Source organism: Hippocampus guttulatus, chromosome 1 (genome assembly GCF_054856545.1).
Source record: "Hippocampus guttulatus isolate MCC_2025c chromosome 1, RoL_Hgut_1.0, whole genome shotgun sequence".
NCBI classification, from domain to species: domain Eukaryota; kingdom Metazoa; phylum Chordata; class Actinopteri; order Syngnathiformes; family Syngnathidae; genus Hippocampus; species Hippocampus guttulatus.
In genome coordinates, this window is record NC_141261.1 from 29,596,110 (window position 1) to 29,616,352 (window position 20,243).

General features: G+C 42.9%; 1 protein-coding gene across 7 annotated transcripts in view; it reads right to left on the reverse strand.

Moving 5' to 3' along the window:
- Positions 1 to 20,243, reverse strand: part of LOC147211290 (synaptotagmin-2-like) — a 62,253-nt gene that overhangs the window by 15,927 nt on the left and 26,083 nt on the right. For 4 of the 7 annotated variants that reach the window (XM_086125155.1, XM_086125147.1, XM_086125193.1 and 1 more), the window contains one exon: positions 19,970 to 20,035. The exons of 2 other annotated variants lie outside the window; for them this stretch is intronic. The gene's annotated coding sequence lies outside the window, so the exon portion shown is untranslated. Of the gene's footprint in view, positions 1 to 11,308; positions 11,458 to 19,969; positions 20,036 to 20,243 lie in introns of those variants that run through there. One more of the 7 variants, XM_086125173.1, reaches the window with a different exon arrangement.

Here is a 20,243-nt window from a genome sequence, read left to right on the forward strand (position 1 = left end):
GATCTCCAGAGTGATTATGATGGATTATTTGGGCTCCTTGAACATTTGTACAAAATCTCATAGCAATCCATCAAGGTGTTGTTGAGACACTACAGTCTGGTGAAAAAGCAGGTGGCCATTGAGAGAAAGTGCTTTGAGCTAAATCATATTTGAATAGCTTAAAAAAAAAAAAAAAAAGAAGACAGAGAAGGATTAACAAATTCGTAAGTTAAAGGGTTGGACAGACGGGAAATAGGATTTTAACCTTGGAGCAGGGAATTCAATCAATCCTTATCTCGGCCTTTTATGACACGGAACTTCAACATATCTTTTCACAAACTGAATCACTTTGAAAACTCATTCAGTTATATACAATTACTTGTAATCAAGCGTATCATGTAAAACATGACATCTTGGATCTTTCAGCATTTTTAACTTCATCGTGCTTTGTCACTAGTGTCTCTGTGATTCAAATGTCTGTTACCATGGTGAGGGTAAATTAGAATTTTACCATGGCTAGAAAGTAAAGCACTCCTACCTCTGGTGTGGAATTTGAATTGAGTAATGGCATAACAACAGTTTTAATACAGCAGTCTTGTTAACATATCCTAACCCCTTCAGCTCAACTCAACTCAACTGTATTTATAGAGCACTTTAAAACAAGCACCGCTGTATACAAAGTGCGGTACATGGAGCAAAAATAATTCACACAACAACAAACAATTAAACAATAAATTTATAACGAAGACTGTAGAAAACACAAAACCAGTCAAACCAAAAATCAAGTCTCATGCTAAGTTGAAAGCCAAAGAATAAAAATGAGTTTTGAGACAAGTTTTCAAGATAGACAGCGAGAGGACTTGCCTAACATTCAGCGGTAGGCCATTCCAAAAGGAGGGACCAGCAACGGAAAAGGCCCTATCTCCTCTGAGCCTCCGCTTAGAGGAGATAGAGGTTACCTCTAATAGTGTCTGGTCCGCAGACCTGAGGCAGCGGGCAGATGTGTAGGGGCGGAGGAGCTCAGAGTGGTAGGGTGGGGCGAGGCCATATGAAGATTTGAAAACAAATAATAGGATCTTAAAAAGAACTCTAGAATGTATAGGGAGCCAGTGAAGGGATGCCAGAGTAGGAGTTATGTACTCCCTCTTACCAGTACCAATCAAGAGGCGAGCAGCAGCATTCTGGACCAGCTGGAGATGCTTGATGGAGGATTTGCTGACTCCATAGTAAAGTACATTACAGTCATCCAGCCGAGATGTGACAAAGGCATGAGTTACAGTTACAAAGTCTTCTTGAGAAAGCAGAGGCTTTACTTTAGCAAGCTGCCGAAGATGAAAGAAGCTGCATTTAACAACAGCATCAATTTGCCGGTCCAATTTCAAATCACTGTCCAGTTCGAGACTGTTCGCTTAAGATAAGGAGCCAGGGGGCCCAAGTCCGCAGGATGCGATATACAAGGACCGCTGGTAGTGCACATGATGGCAAAAAATTGCCCACGGCGAACAACTGAAACCTTGTCATTCTTTTCATTTGTAATATATTTAAAGATAAAGAGGAGCCATGTATTTTAACAACCTTTTCGGTTCGTTTTTGCCGTTACAAAGCACATTAATGTGGTACCTACTATATTGCTAAAACCATCAATAACAATATGACCTCATACCCGGCATCTTCTCCTACAGTGCACCAAGCCTGAAGCAACAAGCACGCACAACAACCATTTCCTCATCCAATGAAAAGAAGAGGAAAAAACGGAACTGCATTTGCATCATAAATCGATGTCAGGAGGCCTGTTTGATTGCACAGCCTTTCCTGACAATGTGTTATGATACCGTTCAACTGAGGAGACAGCAGTCATGTCTGACATCACATGAGACTTAGCAAGTGTTAAGTTAGTCAATAAAGTTTTTAGGATGGCAGATTATTGGTATTCTGTGTGGAAAACGTTTGCCCTTTGAGATTCCATTTTATATTTGTAGTCTCAATTGCAATTGCAACATTTGTTTGTGGATAACCACAGGTTTCCCAACAAAGAAATTAAAAAATATATATGCAATGCCATCATTAGTAAACGCAGCCTGCTGCTGAACGGTCAATCTAACAAATACGTAAAATGCAGCATCTACATATATAGTATGGATACCATATCTTGCGGCAATACAGAAAAGCCTCCCATACAGATAACATGGCTCTAATTGTAGCGGAGAGAGTTTATAGTGAGCCTATTAGCTCCCAGGGTGGATTCGCAAAGCGAAAACAACCGAAGGAGGTTGAGCTCAAATCATGCAGCTGTTCTATTACACAAGTACCCGGCACAGCAATTAATTAACTATTTGTCCTTTGTTTCCCCGACCCTGACAACTTCCCTCGACACTGCTTACACAGCTGTCTGCAAGTGGCCAATGTGTGTGTGTGTGTGTGTGTGTGTGTGTGTGTGTGCAGATTAACGAGCATGTCTGTGTGTTAAATGCAATCTTGAATTTCGCATCCATACAAAACCTCAAACCACTTTAATCCTCACTTTCCAAATGGCTTCTGTCAACGAGGAGAAAACTGGTCATAAGAATCGTATGGTTGCAACATTCAGGAGCAGTGGGGCGGAAAATTAACTATTGAATATTAGGCACTGTAAAAAGGCTGCCGTATTCAAAGGGAGACAACAGGAATCGCTGCTCGGCTGTTGCAGGTCACCAAATGAGCAGGTCCTTGAAGATAAAGAACAATCTGTGTAATGTGGCCTGTTCAAATCATTCGGCCCACACTGAGGCTACTGCTGTCTTTGATGTTACGTGGTTATTGGAGGGTGGAGTGCGTGGCCTTCCCTTCAACTGTCTGTGCACCTACGTTTTGTCCAACTCTGATTAATTTGACCGCTACTGTACATTGGTGTTTAGAGACGACAGCTTATCACTTCATGTATAAAATTAAAGTAGAAGCCAAATTATCGCCGACGCTCAATGTGCATGCTCTAATTTTGTGCAAGCACTTTTCATGCTGAGAAACTCTTTCATCCAAATCTCATTGAGCTATTTTGGGTATGAATTTGCATAAAGCTGCAGCAAACATTTAATGGGTATTTCATACATCACATTACAATGAATATAGGCATGACCAAGCACATACCAGACGATCTCTGATCTCTGAACTGAGCTTCAAAGTGACTTAAACCTGATACACACCAGTGGTGGCTGGTGGAGTTTTCACCAAGGAGGCTCTTAAATATTGAATACCGGTATATACACACACACACACACACACGCATGCACAGGACACAGGTTGGCATTCAATAAGGACTGACATAAGGTCCGTCAGTATGGACTCAGCCCATCACTGACAGACTCACGTTTTGCTGAGACTGACAGAAACACTCGCCTTCTGTGTTTATTTTTGGGCTTTGAGCAAATGACGTTGTCCCATATTGTTTTTATTCAATCAATCACCATTCTGTGTGTGTGTGTGTGTGTGTGTTTCTTTTTAAAATGTATTTGGCTGCGTGTCTCCTTTGCTGCACCTGCGTGTGACATAGGAAGTAGTATGCTCTTGACACCGATTGGCTGACACTGACGCAATGCCGCCCAAAAGAAAAAGTTAGCTTTCTTCTCCTTTTCCTTTCGGCTTTTCCCTTCAGGGGTCGCCACAGCGAATCAGTTGCCTCCATCTAACCCTGTTTTGTGCATCCTCTTCTCTCACACACGCTCCCTTCATGTCCTCTTTCATTACATCCATGAACCTCCTTTTTGGTCTTCCTCTCGGCCTCCTGCCTGGCAGTTCAAGACTCGGCATCCTTCTCCCAATATATTCACCCTCTCTCCTCTGGACATGTCCAAACCATCTCAGTCTGGCCTCTCTGACTTTCTCTCCAAAACCTCTAACATGAGTTGCCCCTCTAATGTACTCATTCCTGATCCCATCCAACCTGGTCTCTCCCAAAGAGAACCTCAACATCTTCATCTCTCCAGAATCCAGTAAGAAAACCGTGACAATAATCATGTCTGCTGGAGATAAAAACACTGATAAGTTTCTCCTGGTCTGCTTGGAGCATTCACTCTAGATATGTTTTTCAGCTGGGAAAAGGCTGTTTTGGTGATTGATTTCATATGACTGCTAAAAGTTAGATCCGAATGTCTCAACCTAGCAAGGTTTGGGACTTGGTCTTTGCTTTAGTTAGCAGTAACTCCACGGGCCCTACTTTGGTCAGCTGGTACCTGTGCCTGGCCGAAACTTTTTTGAGCCAGTGCCAGTCTTGTCTCGTGTGTTTGGGGCCATGATGTTTCTGTCTGGGTGTTCCGGTGCATGGAGTTTTCTCTCCCCCAACACATCCGACAATTTGGTAACAGAAAGTCATCTGCGCTCAGTGTAAAAATGAGCGCATGGTCATTTCCCTGCTGGGGCAATGGTCTCGTCCAGCGTGTTTGAATTTTGGTAGATGAGCTATGATTCATTGGCCATTAATGTCGAGTCCCGCGGCGCATCTCACAATTTGGGGACCATCCATCCATCCATCCATTTTCCGAACCGCATGATCCTCACTAGGGTCGCGGGGGGTGCTGGAGCCTATCCCAGCTGTCTTCGGGCAGTAGGCGGGGGACACCCTGAATCGGTTGCCAGCCAATCGCAGGATTTGGGGACCAAAAGTACACAAAATTTTAGACTAAGTAAGAGGAGATTTTTTTTTTTTTGTGCAGCCAAGGTATTGCGTGCTGTTGGGGTATTGGATCGAGAGGCAGGCAGAAAAACTCGGATGTACTGCATATGCTGGATGCCAGACGATTTCATTCATAAATATGATGCCAACATGAGACAGTGTAGAAATCAATTCTTTTCACAAATTCTAATTATTATCGTCTTAAAAATATTTTGATAACAGACACCTCACTATTGGGGACAGTGGGAGATGGTCACACATGGATGCACGTTGCAGGGTTGTTTCGGCCACGTCAAGCACTGCATACTCGGGTGTACAAATGAGTGATGCTGCCACGATTGGCTGGGAAAAAGCTTGTCCCACAATGGCGCACAATGGTGCAAATGCCCAATTCTACCTATGCAAAGTCGAGCAAAATTACCAACAGAAAGAAAACTCCCCCCATTCACACAGAATGAAAATATGCCGGGTTGCCTAGAACAGCAATTCTCTTTTCTTTATTGACAGAAAACAATTAAATCAGTTCTGCTTCATCCAGTTTTTCATTTGTTTTCGGCAATGATATAAAACGGTCATTCAGCTGTTTTTTGGTACCACTATCTTTTGGTTCATTGCCATAGCCATCATCCATTCATTTGTTTCTCTAAATTATTCATTCTTGTGTAAGGAAATTTTGCTATAACTATTTTTGGTTCATTCAATTTCCCACAAATTCATCCGTGTTGCACTAAGGTAGTGGGATTCGGGAGTGTTTACTCCAAAACCGTCGGGTTGTATCGTGCGTTCTGTTGTTTCTGTTGTTTTCCCCATGTGTGAGTTGTCGTTTGTTTTTAGACAGTCCAAACCATGTCAACGCTTCACATTTGACTCCTCCCCAACGCCCAGACTTTTGTTAGACCCTTCCTCAGTTATCATGTGGAAGGGTCAGAACAGTGTGTAAACCCCACTTGAGATCTATCACAGAAAGCACTGATCCAATCTCGAAGGCAGAGTTCAGAGAGTTACTTTGTTTCAATTACACATCATTTGCAGCTTTGCTCCTGAACTCTACTACTCTACTCTATAGTAATGCACTCCTGCCGAAATGGGCTCGGAACTCCCAAAGTCGCAATGGTTTCATTTTGCTAAGTTCTAATAGGATTACAGGGAAATACTGATGGCCGCATTGCTTATTTATCACTGAAGGTTGAGATAATGGGAGGATCATGGTCTGAGCAGAGTGCATTCAAATGGAATATGGAATCTCCAATCTCTCAAAAGGAACTGCTCCAGTGCTTCTATCATCAGCGTTTATTAAATTTTGAAGAAATTGCACATATTTAGACTACTTCAACATTGAACTGGGTTGTGTCTTTTGAGCATGGCACATTTTACATTTCAGCCATAGAGCTGCCTTGAACGCTCCCTTTCTATGTTTTTTTATTCCTTTAGATGTTGTTTATGACTGTGCTCTTTGGAAAAAATATTGTGTGTGTGCGCACTGGACCAAAATGTGTTTCGAAATTGGAATAATTATTTTGCTCTGAATACATTACTGAAAATGTATGTTACTGGGTCAATTTGTCAATATGGTTTGCTTTGTAAGGCAGTAAGTACACATCATTGAAACAAACTTTCCACATTGCATTTTTTTTCTGCTGCTGATGGAAACCAGGAGAAGCCACAGTTCTTTTTCTACAAAGTGATCTGTACTCCAACATAATATGATATGGTCCTTGTTCACTGCAACGCAGACAGCAAAGTTGCTTATGCAACCTTTCGGGGTGAGGAATCTACTTGGGCATCGCACACGCCCCCACACTTCCCTCAGGGTTGCAGATATACTGAAAGATGTAGGCACAGAGAACAAAAAAAAAAAACAAAGCAAAAAGAACAACAATTCACAGGAAAAGATTGTGAGCATGATTCAGTGTGGCAGCTGTGTCAACATAATGCAATTAGTTCAGGAAACCCTGCCAGTGCCAGCACTGATCTGAGGGCAGCAGCCGAGATAAGGATGTCACAAAGGTGTCTTGCATATCACCTCACTGGAGAGCGTTAGCGGAACGCCTCGCCTCGTATATCTTGCTGTGTGCTGACCCGAAGGGTGGTCCGGAGAGGCTTATTTACAAACGTGCTTGTGCAGATAAAACAACGCTTACTCTCACCTGCAGCTCAGTGTGACTCAGCTATTGTCAAGGGGTATTTTTGAAAATGGATATGGGAGGTGCCCGGGCTTGAATGCTCAATGAGTAGATCTTGGGATCATTCACAACCAGTTGCCAGACATCCTCAGCGCCTGGCCCTTAGTGCAACCCCTCTCTCTGTCCCCTGATAAGTCGATTAATCATTCTGTCACTGATGTAGTGAACCAATCTGCATGTAAGACTGTGCAGGGGAAATGGGAGCAAGGACAGGAACACTGCAGCACTCCAAACGATCCACATCCAGAACCACAATGTGGAAAGAGTGAGCAATGAAAGTCCAAAGCAACTGCGACACTTTGGTGCATAATCTATCCATCCAGCCATTGTCTGATGCGCTTATCCTCAGGTATGCTGGAGCCTCACCCAGCAATCTTCAGGCAGTAGGTGGGCTTACCAGCCAATTGCAGGGCACCGATGGACGAACAGCCACTCATACAAACACACTCAAGGACAATTTCGCGTGTTCAATTAACCTACCGTGCAATGTTTTTGGAATGTGGGAAGAAACTGTAGTACCCACGCAGGCACAGGGAGAACTTGTAAACTCCATACAGCAAGGCCGGGTTGCCAGGATTCAAACCCTGGACATCTGTACTGTGAGGCAGATGCAGTCATCCACTGTTCCACTGGTGAATATTCCATCCATCCATTTTCCGAGCCGCTTCAGGGACAATTTAGAGTGTTCAATCAGCCTGCCATGCATGTTCTTGGAATGTGGGAGGAAACCGGAGTACCCGGAGAAAACCCACGCAGGCACAGTGAGAACATGCAAACTCCACACATGGAGGCCGGAGCTGGAATTGTACCCGATACCTCTGAACTGTGAGGTCGACGCGCTAACCACTGGACCACCGGGCCGCCAGGTGAATATTCCATTAATTAAAAAAGAAAACAGCGACAACATTGTCAGACTGTTATAACACTTTGCAAGCTCACAGTTCAAAGTATTTCCTTTTTTGATAGTACTGTATAAAGTTGATGGGAGGAAATATTTTTGGCCTTGAGCAGTTGCTAGGCAACCAGTAGAGATGAGAGGAAGATAGCGGTTTTTCAACTTTTTGGACAGACAAATCAAAAACTGAACATCTTACTTCATGTAGGCCGGTTTTGTTGCAATTCTTATTTGGCTTCTTCATTTCTAATGAGAATGTCAAACAATATGACACAACTACATTTTGTGTGCAGGGAAAATCTCTTCCTGGAAACGCAGCTTTTGTTTTGAAAGTTCATGAGATGCGGCATGACATTTTTAAGTGTTTATTCCATCCCGCAACATTTTTGTTCACCTGCGATTCAAATTTCAAACTGGAGCAAAACTTTGCCACTCGTAAGACTAGTTGCAGAACCCGTACACGGCAAGACAGTTCAGTCACGTTCTGGTTGTTTGGCCTTCAAAGAAGTGTTTTTAAACAAATATTTAATTATATCATCCAATTAATCTGGAGGTGCTCGTCACAGACTGTTGCATTTCGGATCGATTGGGAAACTGACTCGTACATTTTAAATTAATGGCTACGGTCTCACAAGATTATGCCTTTTTCCTACCTTCATGGGAATAAAATGCAGCCAAATATTATACTCCCCCTCAAAATCGTCCTTCAGAAAAGGATTTTTCTTTGTACTCAAGTATATGCTCCAGATCTAAAGTATTATCTATCTGGACACCTTTTTTATTTATTTATTTATTTGTAAAGAGAAGTTCCAACCTTGTTAACAGTCTCTGCTGTCAATACTCGATCCCACAGATATGAATACGTAGATACGACACACCCTTTTTGAGATGCGCACCTATGGTGGAGCAAAGCGAGGAGCGTCAAAGTTGTCAGTGCATTTCAAGTGTGTGGACGGCAAGAAGAACAACCTTTTTAAATGCTATTTATTGAATACTTAGGCATTTAAAAAACAATAAACCTCATAAAAATTGGGGGGAAAATGATACTTGAATTTAGTGTCGATGCAGTGAGAATGTCAACCTCCCCAAAGAGGCTGCATAGGCATGTCAGTTTGCTGAGTGCTACAGTGCTCCAGACACTCTGACACACCAACACTCACATCTGAGAGTGCGTGTGTTCGTCGAGGCAAAGCGTACTCCCCTCCCATTAATTTCCCAACACAGCCTATGTACGTAATAAAGAAATCAGTAGCTCCTGCTGTTTCCATCTGTATTTCCTGACACAGTGGACCCTCCGTATCCCCAGTCAGAGCGGCTAGAGCGCGCTCTGGCACTCTTTTTTGGGTGCACTCTGAATAACTGAATGTCATATTTGAGCAACGCTCTGAGTATCCAAATGGTCCGAGTGGAGCATATTTCTGTATGCATCATTAGTCTTTATTTCAGTGCGCTTTGCATGTTGTCACGAGCATGAAGTAGAAATAAGTCCTGCATATGCCCCAAGTGCCTCCAAAGGCATATGTGGCTTTGTCCCGAAAAAGACTTGCTTTGGAAAATACTGTACTTTTCGCCATAGGGGAACAACACGCCTTTATTGAAAAACCGTCATCGGGTTAAGACATATTTTTGTTCATTTACGGATGTTTACTTGTTCCTCTCCTGAGCTGTTTCGGTACACAACTACTGGCAAAGGTGTCATGGTTCTTGGTGAGCAGAGACAATTATGTTATTGTGGTGCAGAAGAAAATGAGTCGTAGTAGGTGTATCACAGAACACTTTACTGAACATACTTCTCCAAACTACACGAGGCTCGGAGGATCAACAAGGAAGTAGCACGGAAGTCTGGAACACCAAACACCCACACTCTCACACACACACACACTCACACAGACACACACACACTCACACACTCACACACACCGTTTCAAGAAAAAGAAAATCCATGTTCTTCTCAAGATATTACCATACTGTTTGATTACCAGTGTGTCTCTGATATTTCTTTGCACCTTCATGTTCATTCACTGTGCATTATTATTTGGAAATGTTTGCCCTCACCCAAGTCTTTCATGAGACAAATCGTCAGGCATGTCTGGTTAGTGTTGTGAGGTGCCTGACTATTTCTTCCGTGTGAATCTGAGAAAAATAGCTCAGCAAATGTCAACTCTGATGACAAAATTTGATTTTTGTTTTTTAAATTTATTTTCTCTTGAAACTGCCGACATTGCACAGTCAGGACGCTGGCGACACATCTGACAACACCGAAACGCCTTACCAGCTAACCCTCGCAGAGGTTGGAGCATAAACAGCAAACGGCATCTGGACATGTGATTCCATGAGGGCTCAAACTTCCCACAATCCAGAAAATCTAGAATAATTTACCAAGTGCTTCTTTTCTTTGTTATTCATGGAGTAGGCCAAGCATTTGGGCTCCAGCTGTCCTCTCGACGGGAGTCAATTGAAACCAGAATAAGATTGGTGAACTTCAAAGCATCCTCATTTTTCTGGGTTTGCATGAGAGACTCGGAGAGTATTTGTCTGTGTGAGAGCCACAGGATGCGGCAGCCTGCGGTTCACACTTAATGAGCCTGCCTGAATGTTTTACAGGCGGAAAGCTTAGCATCAAACGGCCCTCCGCTCCTTGCCACTGCAGAGGTAAACATCTGCTGTATACACCGAAAATAGGATGTTCTCCGCGATTCTTTACCATCGCGTTAGAAAGTTGAGTGAAAATGTGACCACTTACGATATTGACTGCCCCCGATCATTTGCACACGAGACACTCTGGGGACAGACCAAATGTAGGGTATACTGTACTGTATTTAAAAATGTTATGTCAAGACCAAACTCAGTTACGGTACTGTCCTTGAAGAGACTGTGAAAACTGTGAACCCCTATTTGCTTTACAACCGCACACATTCCGACCCCCCCCAGGCTCTCACTAACACTACATAGTTATTTATAGCAACCGAGATTAACGAAGCAACGAATTTGAATATAATTCACTCAAATCTCTTCTAATGACTGGCCTAATGTGGAATTACAAGCAGCCCAAGATAGGCTGTGTCCTTGGTCCTGTCACCTCAGTGCTGCCAGTGTTATATGTCCCATGAGAGACGGTGGGGGAAAAAAGAGCATCCTGCAGCACTTTATGAAATCCTACCTGTCATTCTCCCTTCTTCTGTTAGCCTCCTGACTACTTACAAGAGTAAGAGCACATTCCCCGCTGTGTGTTTTGCTACATAAGGGCAAAATACAGGAGGGATGAATTCTTTTCCTGTCAGTTTCTTTTGGCTCCACTTGTGTTGTTTCTCAGTGATCAAGGCAATTTGGTGAGCTGCCATAATTCTCTTGGTGTCAAGAAAAGCATCTCTCAGCAGGACACACTCGTGGACACTCCTCGGGAAAGAGGCATGTCATCCGTCAAGTGTGCTAAACAAGATTGGGACCCCATCTCCTATCACTTTTCTTGAGTGAAGTTCCCGTCACACGCACGGGCAAAAAACGGCTCCAACAAAGTAGGAAATGCAAAGATGAAGCCTATCATCCCTCGACAAACAGTGAAGTGTTCAAGCACATGCCGAGAAGAGAGTTAAAACACACCCTTACCAGCAATGCTGTGATTCCGTAATACTGTTCCCCACAACAGGCTACCCCATTCACCAAAGAGGCACTTGGGGTTAATGATAAAATGCCTTATAAATGTCCCCAGACCGCTCTTCCATCAGTACCAGCAACTGCAGTCCTCTATGCACTGTTTCCACTGCAACGCTACTTGTTCCCCCACCCACGCAGTCTTCCGACTACCCCCACCTCTGTTTCTTTCAGTCCCCTCCTTCTTTCCATCTCTTTCATGGATCCCCTAGCCCCACCCCTCCGCTCCACCACACCTCCCCTCCCCGCACTCTCTTTCCATCCCTCCCTCCAGTCTAGTGCTCGGTACTCAGCTGATTTGCGATGCTGCTCACAAGGTGCTGTATGCAGCACTCTGCGTACCAGTCCAATGCACGCGGGCAGCCCAGATGCATCCGCATGCACTATGGACAGAGTGGTCGACGTCATCACTGTTCTGACAGCTAATAGGGTTGCACCAGCTTAAACAAACGAGCGCTTGCAAAGCAGTTCAAACAAATGACACACTGAAGATGAGACCTGGAGATAATAGGATGAAGATGATAGGAAGACGGTCATTTGCTGACTGCTTGGCACAGCATCCGTCGGCTCCATGCTGTCTTGATACATTTATCGTGGAATATGTGTTTGGACACGCACCACTCCCACTGTGATCAGAGTTTCAGCGTTTGAACTCACAATCACAGCACAAATATAAGCAGGGCAAATGGTGCATAGAAAAACAGTTTTTATATGGAGGGTTTTAAGCTCGTATCACAATCATTTTCTCTTTTACTCATGAAAAGAAACGGCTTCAGAATCGGACTTTTAAGATTGAAAATCCTAAAATCGTAAAGCTCAACCGGCACCATTACCAAAAGGCCACTCAAAAAGCCACTTGCTTAAACTCATTTTTTTCCCCCTACTACGTAGGACATGACATGTGACCATATAAATCTGCTGGTTTAATGACAGGACGTGACACACTCATTAGCTTCACACCAATGCTGTGCCAGAAACGTTGGAGCCCTTTGGGTAGAACAGTGTGTCACCAAGAATTATCATTGTCCCTTAAGTGAATCTCCTTGCTTATTGGCCAGGAATGGGCACTTGGACCAGAAATCAATAAAATTGCAATCACTTAGAATGAAAAAGCAGTGAGACACAGTGAGGTAGAGTTTTGTCATTTCCAAACATAAAACTGCAAATGGAGGAACCTAATTTGTCTTGCTCAACGGCCATATTGCATTTCTCAGAGTAGGAGACAGGTATTAATGAGATCTTTCTATTTGATTAAAAAGGTTGGATGAAGCTTTACGTTATTACAGAAAAAACTAAAATCATTTGCACATGGGCGGTATCTCCTTCAAACTTAGGTCCTCTACCAGAGGCCTGAGAGCTTGAGGGTTCTGCACCGGATCTACGCTGTTCCCAGGATTGCACTCTTTTGCATGGAGACGTCAGATGTTGTTCCTGATATCAGATGGAGCCATCCACCCAGCTTGGGGGTTAATGCCCCCAGTCCCTCAAGCACGACTGACACCACTGTTGCCTACATCTTTTCTCTACTCCAATTGAGATGCTGTGGTGTGACCCAAAACGGGCAGTTCGTGCTTGAAAAGCCTCCAATATGGTGGAATTGAAGCAATTCTATGAAGAAGAGTGGGGAAACATTCCTCCACAGGGATGTGAAAGACTCACCACCAATTATTGTAAATGCTTGATTTCAGTCATTGCTGCCAAGGGTGGCGCAATCCATTTTTAAAGTTTCTGGGGCCAATTATTTTTTCACTTTGGGACAGGCTGGTTTGATTTCTTTTCTTTTTTTTGTGCCTTAAAAAATTCGTTTGGCATTTAGAAAGTGCATTTTTTTATTTCCTTGGGTTGTCTCTGTGTGATATTAAAATTGGTTTGATGAAATGAAACCTCTGCATGTGATAAATATGCAAAGAACACAGAAATCAAGAGGGGTGCAAATACCTTTTCACGGCAGTGTACACCTTTTGTGTACATCGAAAAAGTACTTGAATTCACTTCGTGAAAAATGGGAGCAAAAACAAGAGTGCAGAATGTACTTTTTTTTGTTCGGAATGATAGCTAGTAAATCGATTGTTTGAGTTTGTGTACTTGCCTGTACATAGCAAAATATTTTACACTTTTCTAGCCTGAACACTAGTAGGTAGGTCTGTGCAGGAAATCTGTTATTGATCCAAGCAACACCCAGGGCATGCTGAGTAAACCCAAGTGGATTTGCAGCAGCAACATTTCCCGGGAGACATAACCCTAACTCATCGACTGACAGTGATACTGTTCTGGTATGTCATGACCAGTATGTAGATTCTCACTCTAGATCTGTATCACCGGTTTTATCTGCTACAGAAAGCAAATAATCTTATAATCACGAGTGTAATCTTATTGTGTGAGCAGTAAGAGAAACACACGGTGAAATAAGCGGCCCAAGCCTCCAACGGTTCAGCGCAAGATAGAATACATATTTTATACAGCATATATGTCGCAAAGACGAATCACGTGGAACTCACATTAAATGGGAGCGACTGTAATGCCGTGACATTTGCCGCTGTCCCAAACATTACATGCAATATCATATGCTTCACCCGTGATGTGTTTTTACAGGCTGAAAGGGTGCTTGTGTCGCATAAAGCTTCAAAACAGAAATTGAAAATAGAATAGAGTGGGAGGACTGGCAGGGCAAATAGATTATTTGTGTTGTGATAAAATGCACGGAGCAGACATGCCCAGACGGACGGAGGAGTGAATCTACTGTTATCGACTCAACTCTCAAGACTGATTCTCCAAACATGAAGCAACGGAGCATTGTTGCGGCTGCAAATCTTCTGCGAATGCCATCCTTGGCTATGTGAGCCAGATATCAAGAGTGGATTAGATGTGGCTCTCTGCATGTGCTGGTGCTAAAGATGCGAGAAGGTGCAACAATGCAGTACTTTGTTTGGTTGTGATGGCCCATTTTTTTATGTGGCATAGTGAGTGGAAAACCTCTCTGCTACGAAATTTTGTTTCCACAATGTACTTCGTCACTGTAGCTATGCTTAATATGGAAACAGAAATCTACCCAGAACCGAATGATGTTTTCTACGACTAAAATAGAAAATAAAGGCAAACACTCTCCGAAGCACAGACCGATGTGTACAACTTAATGTAAATTTGTAATAGTTTCTATCCAATATTTTGTTGTTTTCATTTCAACACGTGCTGTCATTGGTTTCATAGCCGCCAGTCGTTTGTGGGCCGTCCCATCAAATTTCACCTTCTGTGTTGCCATGCAAACACATTTGCCCAAGGCCTTCAGAAATCCCGTGTGCTACTATTGACCACACAAACACACACACAGCGCTAAAATGACAAGTTCTTTTTTTTTTAACCAATCAGATTTCAGATTCATCACTTTGATGTTTTCATTTTTAAGTCCTCGGATTTTGTCAGTCTCAGGCCACCAAAGATTGATTTCCAGGGGAGGACAATGTCGGACATGATTGAAATTTTTAAGACTCACTTGTCAAGAAAAAAAAATGAACATTTGACCATCACCATTTCTGACTGACTTGTTTCAACCTGGAAAAGGAGATATGCACATACAGATACAGCATGTACCGTTTGAGTGCTACCGCTGGTTTCCACAGAGCGCGAGTATGATGTATTTTATTTAAATGGTTTATATTTTTCTCATGTTATTGGATAAATATCGATTGTGAAATGCTCTATTGCAGTGCCCAGGTTTGGAGTTGTTTGGAGTTGATATGTCGGATGAAGCCCCCTCGCTGACCATCTTTAAAACTCGTCGCAAAACTCATCTGTATTCTATGGCATTTGACACGGCATGACTCAGACTTGATCTTAGTCTTACTGTTTGGTGCTTTCTACTGTCTCGGTTTTTAACTTGTTGTTTTATTGTTGTATACATTTGCTCTATGTACAGCACTTTGTATACAGCGATGGTTGTTTTAAAGTGCTCTATAAATACAGTTGAGTTGAGATAAAGATAAATGTTTTTCTCACATTAGTAATAATGGTATTCATCCTCAAATATGTGAAATGCCTCTGTCTCTTCTTTCATGTCATATTGCATGTTTGTGCATTATTATATGACCTGATCGTGTGGATAAGGCTCAAGTCCAAAACTCACTGCCTTTCACTGTTCCAAAGATTAGTGTTTACTTCTCCACTTTTTCATCTGGTCCTCATTTCTTGAACGTTACATTCATTCTTAGTCTATAATGAGATACATTTTAGCCTAACTTTCATGATTTTAAATTATGCTCACAAACCGGACGTGGGCATGATAGGAATACTACTACTACTACTACTACTACTAATTATAATAATAATCATAATAATAATAAATCTTTATTTAACTGGGACAATCCCATCAAACATGCCTGTAGCTTGCTGCTGATGTGATGCATATGGAGGTTATAGCTAATGCTAATTCTCAACTCCAATCCCGGTCGGGCTCTTCAATCCAGACTGACGGAAGGTCCGTGAGTCTGTCACGGAAAGATGCCCATTTTGCTGACGATTGACGAATGACGGGAAACTAAAATGAAAAACGGACTAAGCACTGACGGAAGTGGGTCTTCATCTGTCAGTGCAATCTTCACGAATCAAGTACCGACGGACCTCCTTCATAAGGAGAACTGCATTTGTTCGAGTCTAAAATTGTAATTGTATGAATTTGTATATCAACCTTTATGGTTGTGCAACTATAAGTCTTGGTGTCATTATTTTAAGACAGTCTTGTGTGTTTGTGTGCGGGGATGAATTGAATATGAGCAGGGCTGCTTCCATTGACTCTAGTAGTATAAAGAAATGCTTTGCGCTTCCTGTACAGTGGGTGGTGGTATGCACCAAAGAGCTGAAATCAGCCACTGAACCAAGAAGAAGAAGGAGAAGCAGACGACAAGCATTTAAAGACACAAGTAGATGTGCAAGCTACTTGGAATGAATTTGGATTGTGGTCCAGTGGTTAGCACGTCGGCTTCACAGTGCAGAGGTACCGGGTTCAATTCCAGCTCCGGCCTCCCTGTTTGGAGTTTGCATGTTCTCCCCGGGCCTGCGTGGGTTTTCTCCGGGTGCTCCGGTTTCCTCCCACATTCCAAAAACATGCATGGCAGGCTGATTGGACGCTCTAAATTGTCCCTAGGTGTGAGTGTGGGCGTGGATGGTTGTTCGTCTCTGTGTGCCCTGCGATTGGCTGGCAACTGATTCAGGGTTTCCCCCGCCTACTGCCCGAAGACGGCTGGGATAGGCTCCAGCACCCCCCGCGACCTTAGTGAGGATCAAGCGGTTCGGGAAATGGATGGATGGATGGATGGTTATGGTAAGCCAACTTAAATTAAAACGTTTGGGTGTTTTAGAATTTCAAATAGCTGCAGGCATCTACAAGTTCAAAAGATTGGCAAATAAGTGTATGTGAAATGTATGTGAGTTTTGTCTGTGTTTGGGTAGCCACTGTATGATGTGGATACACTGATAGATATTGCACTTCATTTACCGTTTTAATCGCAAATAACATTGGATTTTTTATGTCTGGTGGGCTATGACATGGTTTTTTGGGGCTGGTGGGGTGGAGGGGTGGAGAGACTGACTGGAGGACTGGTGGAATTTAGCGACGGCTGCGGATGACAGAAGCATGGTTAAAATAACATGATTGACTGACCGACTGCCGATTACAGTTTGGTTCTGCTTGAACAAATGTTAGACTGACGATGATGGACTGGCAAAATCTTGTAAAATGTCCACCTCTGCTTTTTTCAATTATTCAATTACCGATTGTGATTTTTTTAAGGGGGGGGGGGGTCGTTCAAAATTCTAGCAACCCAAAGATGCAATACTACTGTCCAGTGGTACCTTGACCTACACGTTTAATCGGTTATGCGATCAAGCCCATCACTTTTTTTTTATATTTCAAATCAATATTCCTGATTAAAATGATATGAAATTAATTGGTTTCAAGCCCACAAACAGCAACACACGTTTTTTTCCGATTATATGTTTTTAATGAAGAAAAGTACTGCCGCATTGTATAACAATGTTTGGACTTGCAGTATGACAGCAACAACAGCTGTCGTGTTGTATTCGTGCCTTTAAGGAGGGTGGCCGACTGAGTGATGTGCTGTTACGCTTCATGTGAACTGCTGGATAGGAGTTTTGGCCTACTGTAGCCCTTTGTTAGTTTTCACATTTTATATTTGTGCCTTTGATATTTTGGACTGTTCAATAAATGTCTGAAAGTGCATTGGTGACTATTGCTCTACTTTTTTTTTTTTTTTTTTTTTTTTAACCTCACTTGAGCAGGAGTGTATTAGAGCCGGCCCATCCCTAAAATTTGGCTCGTTAAAAGAAAAAAAAAAGATTTCAACCAAGCTACGGCTCATAACTTGAAAAGCTCCTAAATTGGGGTACTGGTATGTCATTTAAATTCAGTATTTCATTTCAATTCTGACATGGTACCTTGTCCCAACCTGCAGAAGCGGTTGAATGAATTACGTACCCCTACGCTTTAGACAGAAACAGGTCCCAAATCTCTAATGTGCTCAATATTCAAACCAAGAGTACCCTAAGGCATGCAAACTCATTCACTGGAAGAAGCCATGATCAATGTAAACATGAAGAAAAAGGCACAGTGGGCTGAAATATGGTGATTGACTATCGTAGTCGTGCTAATATAAGAGCCGAGTCCATCCTTCCTGGCACGGCGGCTGTCTGCGGGGGTTTATTGGCTTGCACTTGCCCAATTCCATCACTCATGTAAATGACTTTGATTCATCGTCCGAGTGCTCGAATGTGCAGGTGATGCAGGCAACACGCACACAAAAGCCAATTGTACAGCAAATATGACTTGTTCACACTGCTGTTGTATCTCCATCATCCCTGTGCCTCTCATGTTCACTACCAACTGCTGCCAGGGATGGACTGAAACGGAAAAATCGGCCCTGGCACTTTTGGTTGAGAGCAGCCCATCATTTGTATGTGTTACCTGAAGGACAGTATTTTTCGATGATGCTGGCCTGGCTTGTTGGACTTGACAGTTATAGTTACATTTGATAAAGTGATCAATTAAAACTCTTGAGCAATGGTGATTGATTAGTATCACTATTATTCAGTAATGTTAATTGATTGCCATTGCTGATGTTATGGAACGGAAACCAGTTAACGTTAACTTCATAGCCTCAGAGTCCCCGCCTTACTCAAATCTTACAACCCGCAAACATTTTCCCACTCACTCTATCCTGCGCTTTCAAAAGCCCACATTGTCTGTGGGTGTTCTTCTACCTGCCCACTGCTGCCTCAAGCCTTCGGCTGTCCAACCGGCAGTTGCCGCAGGTAGAGCCTTGCCGTCACAACAGTGGCGGCCGCAGCAGTCCATCTTGCGAATGTATCTGTGATTTTTGCTCATTTTGCAGCATCTCAAATAAGATTCTTCAATTTTTTTTGCACTCTTTCTCAATTTTGGCTTGTCTTTTACAACATACATTTGACATACTGACTTGTTCAGTGTACCGTTTATGCTGAAGTTGAGCCAGTGGGTCACCCGCTCAAAGGGTAGAGGTTGAACAGGGTTCGTCGGCTACTACAGTATATGTTGACTGGTTCAGTGTACTGTCTATACTGTAAACATATTAATGTGTCAGGCTCTCTAAATTCTGGGCTGGTATCTTGGGGATAAAAGAAAGGAGAACAAAAATAAATCAATAGCACCGCATCGGCCCAAAAAGATGGCAGCCAAGCGGGCATTCGCCTGCGGTGCCTGATAGCCAGTCCAGCCCTGACTGCTGCTGTCTCCCTTCTGCCACATGGAACATTTTTTCCCCGAAAAACAGTCCTGATTATTATACCAACATTGTTGTCTAATTATTACATTGGTTTTAGAAAGTACAAAGAAGTACACTTCAGATTTGATTTGGGTATAAAAACGGATTGTCATAAGCAGATAACTTCATAAAAAACGTGGTAAAACTGTCTTATGAATCTGTTTAGGGCACAGTTTCCCCGTGGCGTATATGACAACAGCAGATTAGGAAATTAGATTGCATCCATGTGTCGGAAGACGGAGAATGGGAAGAGGGTCAAATGCTGTCTTGGGAGACCACTGCTCACTTCGGTCTGTGAGTCAGCCCCGTACACTCAAGGGCATCGCAAATGAATCTGTTGGATGTATAAATAGATACTTCACAAGAAAAGAATGTCGAGAGAGGGGGAAAAAAAGTCAATGGAATCCCTTTTTATTGAGGCACCTTCAGTGTGTTACCATGATGTATGTTTGTTGAAAAGAAAACACACAACCATGGTGAGTGAGCCACCCGGGCCATGCTTTTAGTGGACACTCAGTGAAGCCAGAAAGGCGGGCCAGGTCTTCGCAATGACCAAGATGAATGATATCCTTTCCGCAGAGGATGGAGGCTTGCAACAATGTGCAGTGATGTGTGCCCTCATAAAGAGGGCGGTCACAGCAATGACACTGGACTGCAATGATGAAGTGGAGAATATCCCGTTCCTTCCCCCGCAATACTTCTCTCGCAACCTTTAAATTCGCATGCCTCACAGTGTTGTCAAAGAGTGTGCCACATCGAGGTTCCATGCGGTCGGGCACACAAGGATCTGTGCTAGTGGGACACTTACAGCCAAATGTTGAATCTTGAAGGAGTAGCTGGAGGTCACAGTGGAAAAAGCTGCCAGTCTGATATCCTGCAAAGGAAAGACTGTGTGAACTCAAACCAGCACATTCACATTGAATGAAAACAAGCAGTTTTATGTTCAAATTTACATACAGTATACGCATGCATAGATATCACTCAAATGTCTTTCAGTATACTGCTAAAGTAATCCAAATGTCCAAAAAAACCCACAAAAAAAAAACGGGAGCTAAATATTGGTTGCTGCTCTTGTCACCCTC